Raw genomic sequence first — 11,820 nt, forward strand, 5'->3', positions numbered from 1 at the left:
CACATTGGGGGTTGGGGCTTCAACACATGCATCTGTGGTAGGTGGGAGAGGGGGGCACAATCCAATCCACAGTGCTCCTGATGTGCAAAGAGCCACTGAAAGATTTTAAGTGTGAAAATAATACGATCAAACTATTAATTTAGAAAAGTCGCAGTGGTCACTGGGTTGAAACTGGATCAGAGCAAGGATAAGATTTGGGACAGGGAGAGAAATTGTGGCGCTATTTCTCATCTTCTAGGAAAAAAAATGAGGAGGACATTGGGATGGAGAGGGGAGGCTAAGTTGCAAAATGGCTAAGGAGGTGTCCTCAGCAGGAAGCAGCGACTCCCAGGTTTCTGGTTGCAGTGATGGGACAAAAGTGGTGGCCCTCACAGATTAGTCGCGCCGGAGAAGCAGATCTGGGGACAGTGGTGAGTAGGAAAGGAGTTCAGGCCTAGGAATATTGACTTGGAAGCAAAGGTGGATATGCACAACATTGTAAGCATCCATTCTGATGTCAAGATCATTACTGAGTATAATTTTTTTTTTTAATGGGGATTTTGTTGGTCAATTGAGAAGTAAACTTGAAATTCATAAGGGATGGAGACTTTGCATTTCTACAAAGAATATCTCAGTCCTTAGTCCGGATCCTGATTCTTGGTTCAGCATGGCCTGGCCTCTTCCTATCAAATTTCCACTCGTGAAAAGTTGAAGGTTTTACTGTAGGGCACTACATTAACACTGACTGTATTTCTTTCTAAAGAGCATTCAGTGGTTCGGTTTGGAGAATCAAAACTGCAGTCAGCCTGGGTACATGTGCCTTTGGAAAAGATATTAGTCACCATTTACTGAGTTCCCAGCACTGGACACTTCCCTTCAGTTAGACATACGTCCGCAGAACAACTCTGTCATTAGCTAACATATGAACTCCAAGATAACCAGGAGGATTATGAGCATCTTAATCAGACAGCCTGAATATGGCATTTTATAGATGAGAAATCTGAGACTCTGAGGAATTAATTAACTAACCCGCCCAGATCACAGAGCTGAAATAATGGAGTCAGGTTTCAAAACCACATGGCTTGGTTCAAAACCCATGCTCTTCCCCTTTCCCAAAGGAACCGCACCGGTAGAATTTTCACTCTCTTGTTTTATAAGATATTTGTTACCATTTTCCCAGTTTGGACTGTGTTTTCCTGTGCTTGGATGGGGCCCTGGGACAGGGCCACCTTTACATGCTCCACTCCCCCAGTTCTTGCCCCTCCCCCCACCCATGCACTACCAAGCATATTGGTTTCCTATGGCTGCCATAACAAATTACCGCAAACTTAGGGGTTTTAAGCAGCACACATTTATGATCCAAGGTTCTGCAGGCTAGAGGCCCAGAACCTGTCTCATTGGCTAACATCAAGGAGTCAACAGGGCTGCAGTTCTGTCTGGAGGGTCTAAGGGAGAATCTGCCTCCTCGCTGTCAGCTCCCCCTGCCTCCCCTCGGGGTTCCTCCATCTTCAAAGCCAGCAAATCAGGTTGAGTGCTTCTCACAGGGTCAGTTTCCTCCACTTTTAAGGACCCTTGTGATTATCTTGGGCACCTGTGGCTAATGCAGCCTACTCTCTCTCTCAAAGCCCACCCAATTAGCATGCTTGGTTCTACCTGCAGCCTTAATGGCATTTTGTCCTGTAAGCTAACATATGCACAGGTTCTGGCGTGGACATCTCCCAGAGTTCTTATTGTGCAGACCACACTAACTACCTCCAGGTTCTCTGTCGGCTGAGACTGTGTCTGAGGATAGGGACCGTGGAGATGGTTCTGATTGACTTATTATGAAAAAAAGGGGGGGAGGGGGAGAAGGGCTACCTAAGGCATATAGGATGGGCATTGTAGACAGGAGGGGAGGATTACCCTTAAGAAGATATCGCTGAATTCCTGAGACCAACCAGGCTTCTTCAGAGTCTCTCCCCAGCCCTATCAAGCCAGTTTGGGTCCTCCTTCCCAGAAACCCCTGTTGGGTTTCTGAATGTGATTTGGGGAAGGTGCCTGCCTGCCACAAAGAAGGGCATAGACTTACTGCTGGATAAAGAAGTGTCTCTCACATCCCATCAAATGCCTCAAGGGAATGATGGACGGATGAAGAGATTTCAGGCTGTCATCACAACCCCTCCCCACCCGTGTTGCTCCTTCCCACTCTCCAACACCCACATTGTCCACCCTGAAATCTCCCCTAACATGTTTGTCACCAGAATCTGATTCGGGGTCACTGTGAGCACACGTGCACACACAAGCTCAGACACCCCAGGCTGTTCCTGTATGGAATCTTTCTTCCATTACAAGTTCCCCCTGTTTCCTTTTAACCCAATTTCACTCAGCCGTGTGTGCTGTGGAGAAATGTGATTGCACTCACACTGACTTACTGAATTGAGCCTCCACCCACACCCCTCTGTCTAATCTTTAACCTCCCTGGGCCTCAGTTTCCTCATCCGGAGAGTAGAAATAATAACACCCAATTCACACATTTCTAATACATAGTAAATGAAATTCTATACATGGAATTGTTTAACCCAGCACCCGACACATATTTGGTGTCAGTATCTCAATGTCTTTAGCTTCTGTTCTCATCCCCTACAAGATTCATGAGATGATAATACTTAGAGAAATAACTCAACAGCAGCAAACACTGATTATGTGTTTCTATGTGACAGGCACCACCCCACATGCTTGACATGAATCATCACATGTATGTAAGCTTATTATGTGTTGTACAACCATCCGACAAGGTATGAGCCTGTTATACTAAAACCCAGAGAGGCTGAGTAACTTCTCCAAGGTCACAGGTGAAGGAAGGTGGAGGGGGATTTTAAACCCAGATGGATCAAACAATGAGGACGGCATTCTTACTTAGGAGGAGCCTGGCTTACAAATATGACAAAGGAAAAAAAGACTTTAAAAAACCTTTCAAACTTTCCATGTCTTTTCTGGCCTTCTGTCTATAATTAGCACTCCAACTTCTGGCCACCAACCAGATTTTTTCTTCCCCAAGGTTTTCTACCACCTGGATTCCACAGCCCAGGAAGAGAGGAAGCATGCTGGCCTGAGTAATCTGGATGGTCCCTGAGCCTTCTCCCATCAAAAGGCTGGCTTTCCAGGAAGCAATTAACACCTAATTCACAATTGCTGGTATCTCTGTATCTGTTCTCCAGACCTGCTGACAGTTCTTCAGCGTTTTATTGTACATATCTTCTTTGGAGGCCTTTCCGGGTCTATAGTCTGCTGGAAAGAGCAGCTCTGGGCTAACAGGCAGGGAAGACAACCCCTCAGAAGTCCTGTCTAAACTCACTCTGGCAGAAGCCAAGGAAGCATCTTCAACCTGGGAAGGAAAGTGTATAACTGATTAGAACCCAAGATTGGCACAGCAGGTGAGTGAGCCCCAATAACCTTGAACACCAATACAGACTTTGGTTTGGCTGCATATTAGAATAATCTATGAAGGTTTTAAAAAAAATACTAGCGTTTGGGTCTCAACTCAGAAAACTGAATCAGCATCCCTGAGGGTGGGCCCAGCCATCACCAGCAGTTTTTGAAATCTCCCGAGGTGATTAGTGTGTTGCTAGAGTTAAAAGCCAATGTCCTACTGCCTCTTTCACAGATGAAGAAACTGAGGCCCAGAGGAGTCATCCTTGCCTCAAAGTGACAATTGCCACCATTTGAATTGTAGCTGCTGCTCACTAATGTGTAACCAACCTCAGGAAGCAATATATGATGGGAAAAAAATAAATATGAAAATTAGAGAAACCAAAGTACCCTCTATAAGAAGATGCATTTGCAAATGAAAGTACTCTAGAACTGCCTGCATTTAATTTTTTTTAATGTTTATTTATTTTTGAGAGAGAGAGACACACAGAACATGAGCAGGGGAGGAACAGAGAGAGACACACACAGAATCTGAAGCAGGCTTCTTGTGAAGGTGGAAATGGAGATTGGAGTGATCCATCTAGAAACCAAAGAATACCAAAGACTGGTGGCCACCACCAGAAGCCAGGATGAAGCCAGGAAGGAATCTTCCCTAGAGCATTTGGAGGGAGAATGGTCCTGCTGACACCTTGATTTGGATGCCTAACTTTCAGAATTAAGAGAATTAGAATAAAAAAAAGAAATTTCTGTTGTCCTAAGCCACCCGGTGTGTGGTACTTCGTTATGGGCAGCCCTAGTGAGCCAACATGGCCATTGACTCAACAGCATTCCTGAATTCATCTTTGAAAGTGAGTTCTGGAGACAAAATGTTGGGGTTCACAAGACACTCCCCTTCTTATGAGCTGTGCAACCTTGGACAAATTGTGTAAGTTCTCTAAGCCTCAGTTTAACTACCTGTAAAATGAGAACAAAATAGCACCTACCTCACAGAGTTGTTGTGAGGATTAATTGAGTTAATATATCTGAAGTGCCTAGCATAGTACTTGTTCTATAATAAGTGTTTAATAAATGGTAACTAATATTGTATTGGTGACATCCCAGATCTCCAATACAATAGTTGCCTGGTAATACCTCTCAATGCCTTGTGGCATTTCTGTAATAGTTAGCCAGGGCCTCTGGACCACATGAAGTGTGATTTCACTTTCTAAGGGTCACGTTTTATCCCATCACTAGATAGGAAGCTCTTTGCTGCTAGTGCCTCACCCAGGTCCCCTTGGCCCACCCTCGAAGCCACCTGTAGACAGTTCAGCACACACTGAGGGGTCATATGTCTCTTTGCCTGAGGGTGTTCTCTAGCCACAGAGCATGCCCAACACTCCTGAGGCAGGTTAAATGGGCTTAGGGTTGACCAGAGGGAACCAAATCACTAAACACTGAGGGAAGGGATTTGTCAGATAAACAGGTCAGCTCTTTTGCTGCTTAGTAGGACAGATGGAAAAACATACATTTCCAGTGACTCTCCAATGTGACTGAGCTTCAGTTGTCCAGAGGAGGGACCTTCTAGATCAGGGGTCCTCAAACCATGGCTTATAGCCCCAATTCAACCAGTACCTATTTTTATAAATAAAGTTTTATTGTAACACATGTATCTGTATGTCCTTTTATTTATATGTCATCTATGACTGCCTTCAGGCTACAAGAGCAGAGCTGAGGAGCTGCAACGAGATTGTTATGGTCCACAAAGCCTAAAACACTATCTGGTCCTTTACAGAAGTGTGCTGACCCCTGCTAAGATTCATTGGTTTCCTTTCCTTCCCTGACTCACTTCCCCACTTATTTGCACTGCTTACGGAGCTCACCTCCCAAGTAAGCTGTGCCCAAATCCTTGTGCTGTGGTTGACTTTTGGAATAACCCAAACTAGGACCTCTGTTAAAATAACTTCCCCATCTCAACACTCAACTCCGTGCCAGCATAGAGCTCTCAAAATGTTGTTGTATAGATAGATGGATGTTGTTGTATAGATAAATGGATGGAAAATATTAAGAGGCTGCAAGGTCACCAAATTAAAGAAGCCTGTGAAAGGGGGTAACTATTTGCCAGGGGCCCCTTCCCTGCTCAATTACCACCCTTGGCTTCTGAAACCCCAAGATCTCTACATCGTAAGTAAACTTGACCCTTGCAGGTACATTCTCTGAAAGGATAAATACTCCTCCCAAGATTAGGCATGTGGTGCACAGACCCTAAGTCTGGACCTCAGCACAGGTGCTTTGATAAATTCATTGCCTAAGCAAATGACGATGACTGGAAGTAAAGTGGGGAGGGTACAGAAAGAAGAAAAGCCAAGAGATGTCACATGCTCAGCCCTCACTATGTCTGGCATTGATGTCTTATCAGTTCCCTTAGTAGATAAAAATATTTTTGAACACTTGCCAAAAGGAATGTCATATGACCAGGATTTGAGGGCAGATATGCTCTTTCCTTCATACTCGAGCCCCTTCAAATGTTTCTTAAGTGTCTTCCTCTGTGCCACTACACTCAGCATCTTATACTTAGCCAATGTGAAGGCTTTGTTGCTTCCATTTGGTGTAGAGGGATCCTGCCTCCCAAGTTTGGGGGATGGTATATCACCTCATATCCAGGTGGTGGAGAGTCACTTCTGTGCTGGGAACTGTGTAAGGCACTATGGTGCCATGAAGACATACTCACATACCTCCTGAAGCTAAAGCTGCTACACCCGAAGTCCCCCTCATTGACACTGAAGACACACCCCTCACAGGCTGCCTCTGCACTATGACAGAGCCCTGTGTGGACTCTATGCCTGACCCCTTTCTGGAGACATGGGTTCTGAGACTCCTTTCCGGACCAGCTTAGGTGCAGGACTTCCCTGCGACTTGGTCAACCCTCCCTTAGACTAAACAGTAGTCTTGGATGCTTCCATACAACCTCCTCGCCCCCTCCCCTTTATATCTGAGGCTCTCCCAGCCTTCCCAAACTCCCTCCCTATTTCCTTTCTCACGGGAATTTCTCCCAATAAAATCTTTGCATGTTTAATCTCGTCCTGGTGTCTGCATCATGAAGGACCTGAACCAACTGGGTTGGCTCATTTAAGTCTCATGATTTCTATCTCTAGTTTTTATTAAGTCCTGAGAAATTAACTAGCCCACAGTCAGGTGGTCAACCAGGAAAGGCTTTGTGCTTAACCTCAGTTTCTCCCAACTCAAACACGTCACAGTCTACACCATTCACCTTCCAAAATGGACAGTCTCCTTCCTGCCCAGAAATCTTCATGGAGATTGGTGGAAGGCATCAGGCACTTCCTGCATTACTCATGATAAACACAGAAGATAAGAATAAAATACACAGAGCCTTGAAATAATGGACAATAAGGGTAAAAAGACAAGATGAGAGGTTTACCATGTATTGGGCAGGATTCTGTGATGGAGGGAAAGAAGACAACCAACACACCCACTAATGCAAATGACACAGTGACTGAAATGCTCAAAACTATTTTGGGGATTCTGTTTAACAAGAAACTGTAAAAAAATATCTGTACATTTGATGGAAAAGAAAACCTTAAAACACCATTTTTAAAAAGCAAGAGAGGGAAAAATAAAGCTGGATTCAGATCCTGGTGATAAATTTAGGATTTTTGTAAACCTGGTAACTTTGTCCTAAACTTCATAAACAGACGAAATTATAGGCAAGTGGCAAGACTGGATGATAAAATACAGAAAGCCTCTGTGGAGCTTTCCTGTCTCATCCCCTAAGGCCCCTGGAAGCAGCAATGGAAAGGTTAATACACGGCAAAACTAATCTCTAGGAAACTCTCCAGCATCTTGACCAGAACCTACTCTGATTGGTCCAGCATCACCATAAATAGGAAATTGTCTATCAGATCATCTTCTACAGAGAACCTTCCTGACCCCCTAAATGGCATCAGCTGCCCCTCTCTCTGTCCCCTGCCATAACTCCTCTGTTAATTTCCATCACAGTCTATGCCAACCTGTACTGGCTACACACTAAGAGCACACACGCATACACATGCGCACACACACACACACATACACACACACATACGTGGCAGGAATTATATCTATGGTTCCCTTGCCCCATGTTTGGCACATCGTAGGAGCTCCATTTAGCCTAGCTGAATGGTTAAATGTGTAGGTGGAAGGAAGACCTGATATATCACTGGAAATGGCACTTTTTGGTTTGTTTGTTTGTATCCTGACCAGTATAACCAAAGCATTTTCTGAAGTAGTTATTATACATCTGGATGCATCTTTCCCACGTAGTTAAATATAAAACTCTTGTCAATACACCTCGTTTATGGCCGTACCCATACTAGTTTTGAATCTTAGAGCCAATGACTTAACCTGTCCAAATATCACAGAGGCCATGGTATAATTCAGACTTTACAAGACAGCTCACATGCATGTCCACTAACAAAGTCACAACGCAGCCACAAAAGACAGACCATAGCTAAAATGCCACTACACTGGTTTGGGAGCATTTGCTGAGTGCCTACCATGTGCCAGAGACTTTTCACTTAATCACATTACCTTATCCTCATAACGATGCTATGAGGTAGTCATCATTATCCCCATTTTACAGGTGAGTAAATGGGAGCTTGATAAATCTTACCCAAGGATAAACAGATAAGCATGACCAGGATCCCGATCCAGGACTGCCAAACTCAGTTGAATGCCTTTCCACCTAAACCCTAAACCAGGTCTTCTGACTCAAAGCCAAAGTCTGGTCTTCTCTGTGACAAGTGGGTGGCCAGGGAACTCAGACTCTCCTGAATATTCCCTGAGGGGTGTAGAGTTGCAGTTCTGAGTGTGCAGAAAGAAGAGCGCAGGATGATTCTAGGAGATACCACCCAAACACACTGGGCTGGAGACTAGCTGCTCTCATTTGCTTGATGTCCAAGAAATGCCTCCAACACCTTTTGCCTACAGCCCAGAGGCATGCAGAGTTCAGAGATGCGAGAGCACATACTCCCTGGAGACCGGGACCATGCCTTGCGTCCCTCTGTCATAAACACCAGGCTCAAAAATTGTACATGGACTTCAAACAAACTATATTTTAAAGCCAGTGCTTTTCAATGTAAGTGCATTTTTCTAAGCAACAAGGAAATGGGAGGAAGGAAAAGAACAAAAACTATGAAAATTGGAGAGGGTCCAAAGTGAGTATGAAGAGATTTATTTAAGAGAGAAAAATTAAAAGAAGCCAAAATGCATGACTTGGCTAGCAGACAAAACATAAAGAGTGTAAGAGCCTAGAGATATTGGAAAGGCACAAACAAGAGGAGCACCATTTCATACTTTGTATTCAAGCACAATAAGCATAGCATTCTATTAGTTTCAGGTGTACAATCATATGGTTTTTAATGTTGTGGACAGTTGGGAGTAACCAGGGTAAATGGTCTGGGATAGGAAATGGACTAGCCGGCAGGGTCCAGAAACAGAGAAGTGGTTTGCAATGGCAAATTTAGAATCCCAAGCTTCCCGATTTAATTCTCAACATGATCTTGGCAAGCCAATGCACTCATTCATTCATCCATCTAACAGTATTCATTGAGCAGCTGCTATGTACCCAGAGCTCTGCACATAGCGGCCTGGCTACCTGCCCAGTGAAGCTCACCATCTTCCAGAGAAGAGACACATTAAGATTTAGCGGTGGTAGAGAGTGGAGAGTTTCACTGTGAGAGCTGTAGGAGCACATACAGGGGTTTACAAGACACGGAGGTCTCCCTGGGGAAGAGATGGTTAAACTGAGACTACAAGAATGAGGAGACATTTGTCAGTGCAGATAGAGGTAGAAAGGATTCCAGAAAGAAGGAAATGCATGTGAGTGGCTCCTGGGTGGCTCAGTTGGTTGAGCATCAGACTTCAGCTCAGGTCATGATCTCACAGTTCATGAGTTTGAGCTCCGCGTTGGGCTCTGTGCTGACAGCTTGCAGCCTGGAGCCTGCTTCGGATTCTGTGTCTCCCTCTCTCTCTGCTCCTCCCCGGCTCAGGCTCTCTCTCTGTCTCTCTCTCTCCTTCAAAAATAAATAAAAACATTAAAAATTTTTTTAAAGAAGGAGATGCATGTGAGAAGGTGTTACAGATGGCATGTTTATATCCTCCCCAAATGCATATATTGAAGCCCTAACCCCCAACGTGGTGGTATTTGCAGGTGGACCTTTGGGATGTAATTAGAATTGGATGAGGTCATGAGTATGGGGCCTATGTGATCTGCATAGGAAGAGGAAGAGACCGGAGCTCTCTTTCTCTTGCTACCATGTGAGGACACAGTCAGAAGGTGGCCATCTGACAGCCAGGAAGAGGACTCTCACCAGCATCCAACCATGCTGATACCCTGATCTTAGACTTCCAGCCTCCAGAACTAAAAGAAGATCAATCTCTGTTGTTTAAGCCACCTGGTCTGTGACATTTTGTTGCAGTACCCGAGCTGGCTGAGACAGAAAGTAAGGAGGTGAGAGAGAGAGAGAGAGTTGCTGCTAGAGAATTGAAAGGTTAGCATGGGGGGGGGGGGGGGGGGGGGGGGGGGGGGGGGGGATTCAAGAGAGGGGCAGGCAAGGGCCAGGGCTAGCCTTTTATGCAAGGCATCTTAAGACCAAAAGGGAGCTGGTAAAGGGTGATGAGCCAGGTTGCTGTAGGATCAGATGGATATTCTAGAAAGTTCTTTGGGGCAGAAATGTGAAGAAAAGATTGGATCAGCGTGAATGGATCCAGGAAGAACAGACTAGAAGCTGTTCACTAGCCCATGAAAAATAATTTAAAACCTTCCCTGTGACAGTGACACATGAGCTGAGTGCCAACAGATGAGTAGAAAATTGTGAAGGGAAATCCTGGCAGCCGCACAGCCCAGGCAAGGCAGGAATGCATAAGGGACAGAGACCATCAGAACAGCAAGAACCTCTTGTGGCTGCAGAGTGGCATGAGTGAGCAGGAGTGACAGGCCAAGACATGAAACGCCTTGTGTATTAAACCAGGGGGTAGAGACTTTCCACTATAAGCCAGGAGGAAGGAGCAGAAATTTGAGACCAGAAATACCAGGGTTCAAATCACAGCTGTGCCACGGCCTGTGTGCTCATGACCAATTGACTAATGACTGGGCCTCAGCTTCCTCACCTGTAAAATGGGAACTCTGTATTGAGCAAAAAGTTAGGTGCTCAGAGACACCTGAAGACATGATTGTGCTTCTAAGGGGTCTAGAGGACACATATAAGCAGGGGACCACATTCTGGGTATTCTCTGGACATCACATGAACATACTTCTGCTTGTCTTCTCCAGAGAGCCCAGAGAGGTTAACCTTGGACCTATCCAACGGGGATGAGTAGCCAAAGCCCCCAAAGGCTCATGTCATGTTAAAATGTAGTTTTTCTTAGAACACAGAGCTAAGCAATGTGAAAGCTCTATGGGGTCTCTGATTCTCTGTCCAATGTCTTCTTGAACTCAAGGTGCCTCAAGGTATCTACCTGGAAACAACAGGTCTCTTCATACTCAAGTACCATCCTATACCCTGACCAACACATGTCATGATCTACATGAGAATGTCAGCAAGGAGACTGGTGACAATTGGGTGTGCCCTTTCAGCACTAAGTTCCTCTTCCCCCTCTCCCAGGCCTCCTGCAGACAGTGCTCTTACTTGACCCACCAAACTCCAACCAGGCTGGGGCCGCTGTGACCCAGGAAAATGTACCGTCCATCCTTGGCCTCCAGCAGGTGTGAGATGGATCCCAGACGAATCCAGGGTGCCTACCCCCTGGACTGCCCCACTTCTTCACTGCATGTCCTACAGCCTGTGGCCAGATGATTTACTGGCCTGCCAGGGAGGGCCTATGGCGAAGAGGTAACCTTGGAATTCTAACCATTGTGATCAAAGCCCATTCCACTGAGCAGGTGTGTGATCACCCCGCAACCCCACCAAGTTACTTTCTCTGTGTCTGGTTTCCTCATCTGCAACATGGGGATAATAATCCACCTCATGGGGTGCCTGTGAGGGTCGCACGAATTAACATGTGTAAAGTATTTAATAAATGTCGACTATCTCTATGATGACAATGGTGATGATGATGGTGAGTTTGGGGCCACTAAAGGTTGAGGAAGCCTGATTCTCCTTCTTTGGAAGAAAGGTTGGTGGGTTATACAGGGGCCCCCTGCCTCACCGTGTTTCACTAGTGTTCACACACTGGAATATCCGGCCTGAGACCCCAACTATTTAAAGTCAAGCTAGTGCAAAAGGCAAATCTCTACAAGACAGTCATCCATGGTAAGTTTCCCTGACCTTCTGGGAAGTCAAAACATCCAAGCAGAAAGAATGAACCCACGCTGATGTCCTGATCTTAGAGGAAGGACATCTAAGGCCAGAGAGGGACAATTAACCAGAGAGGGCTAATTGTCAGGACTCTTGACAATTA

General features: G+C 45.4%; 1 long non-coding RNA gene across 1 annotated transcript; it reads right to left on the reverse strand.

The window, feature by feature from the left end:
* Nucleotides 1-514: 514 nt before the first annotated feature.
* On the reverse strand, nucleotides 515-11,233 carry LOC125922648 (uncharacterized). The gene is made up of 3 exons (XR_007457724.1): nucleotides 11,103-11,233; nucleotides 3,314-3,343; nucleotides 515-799 (listed from the first exon to the last, which is right to left on the reverse strand). It is a non-coding gene; the product is annotated as an uncharacterized LOC125922648 (long non-coding RNA).
* Nucleotides 11,234-11,820: the final 587 nt, after the last annotated feature.

Source organism: Panthera uncia, chromosome B1, assembly GCF_023721935.1.
Source record: "Panthera uncia isolate 11264 chromosome B1, Puncia_PCG_1.0, whole genome shotgun sequence".
NCBI lineage: Eukaryota > Metazoa > Chordata > Mammalia > Carnivora > Felidae > Panthera > Panthera uncia.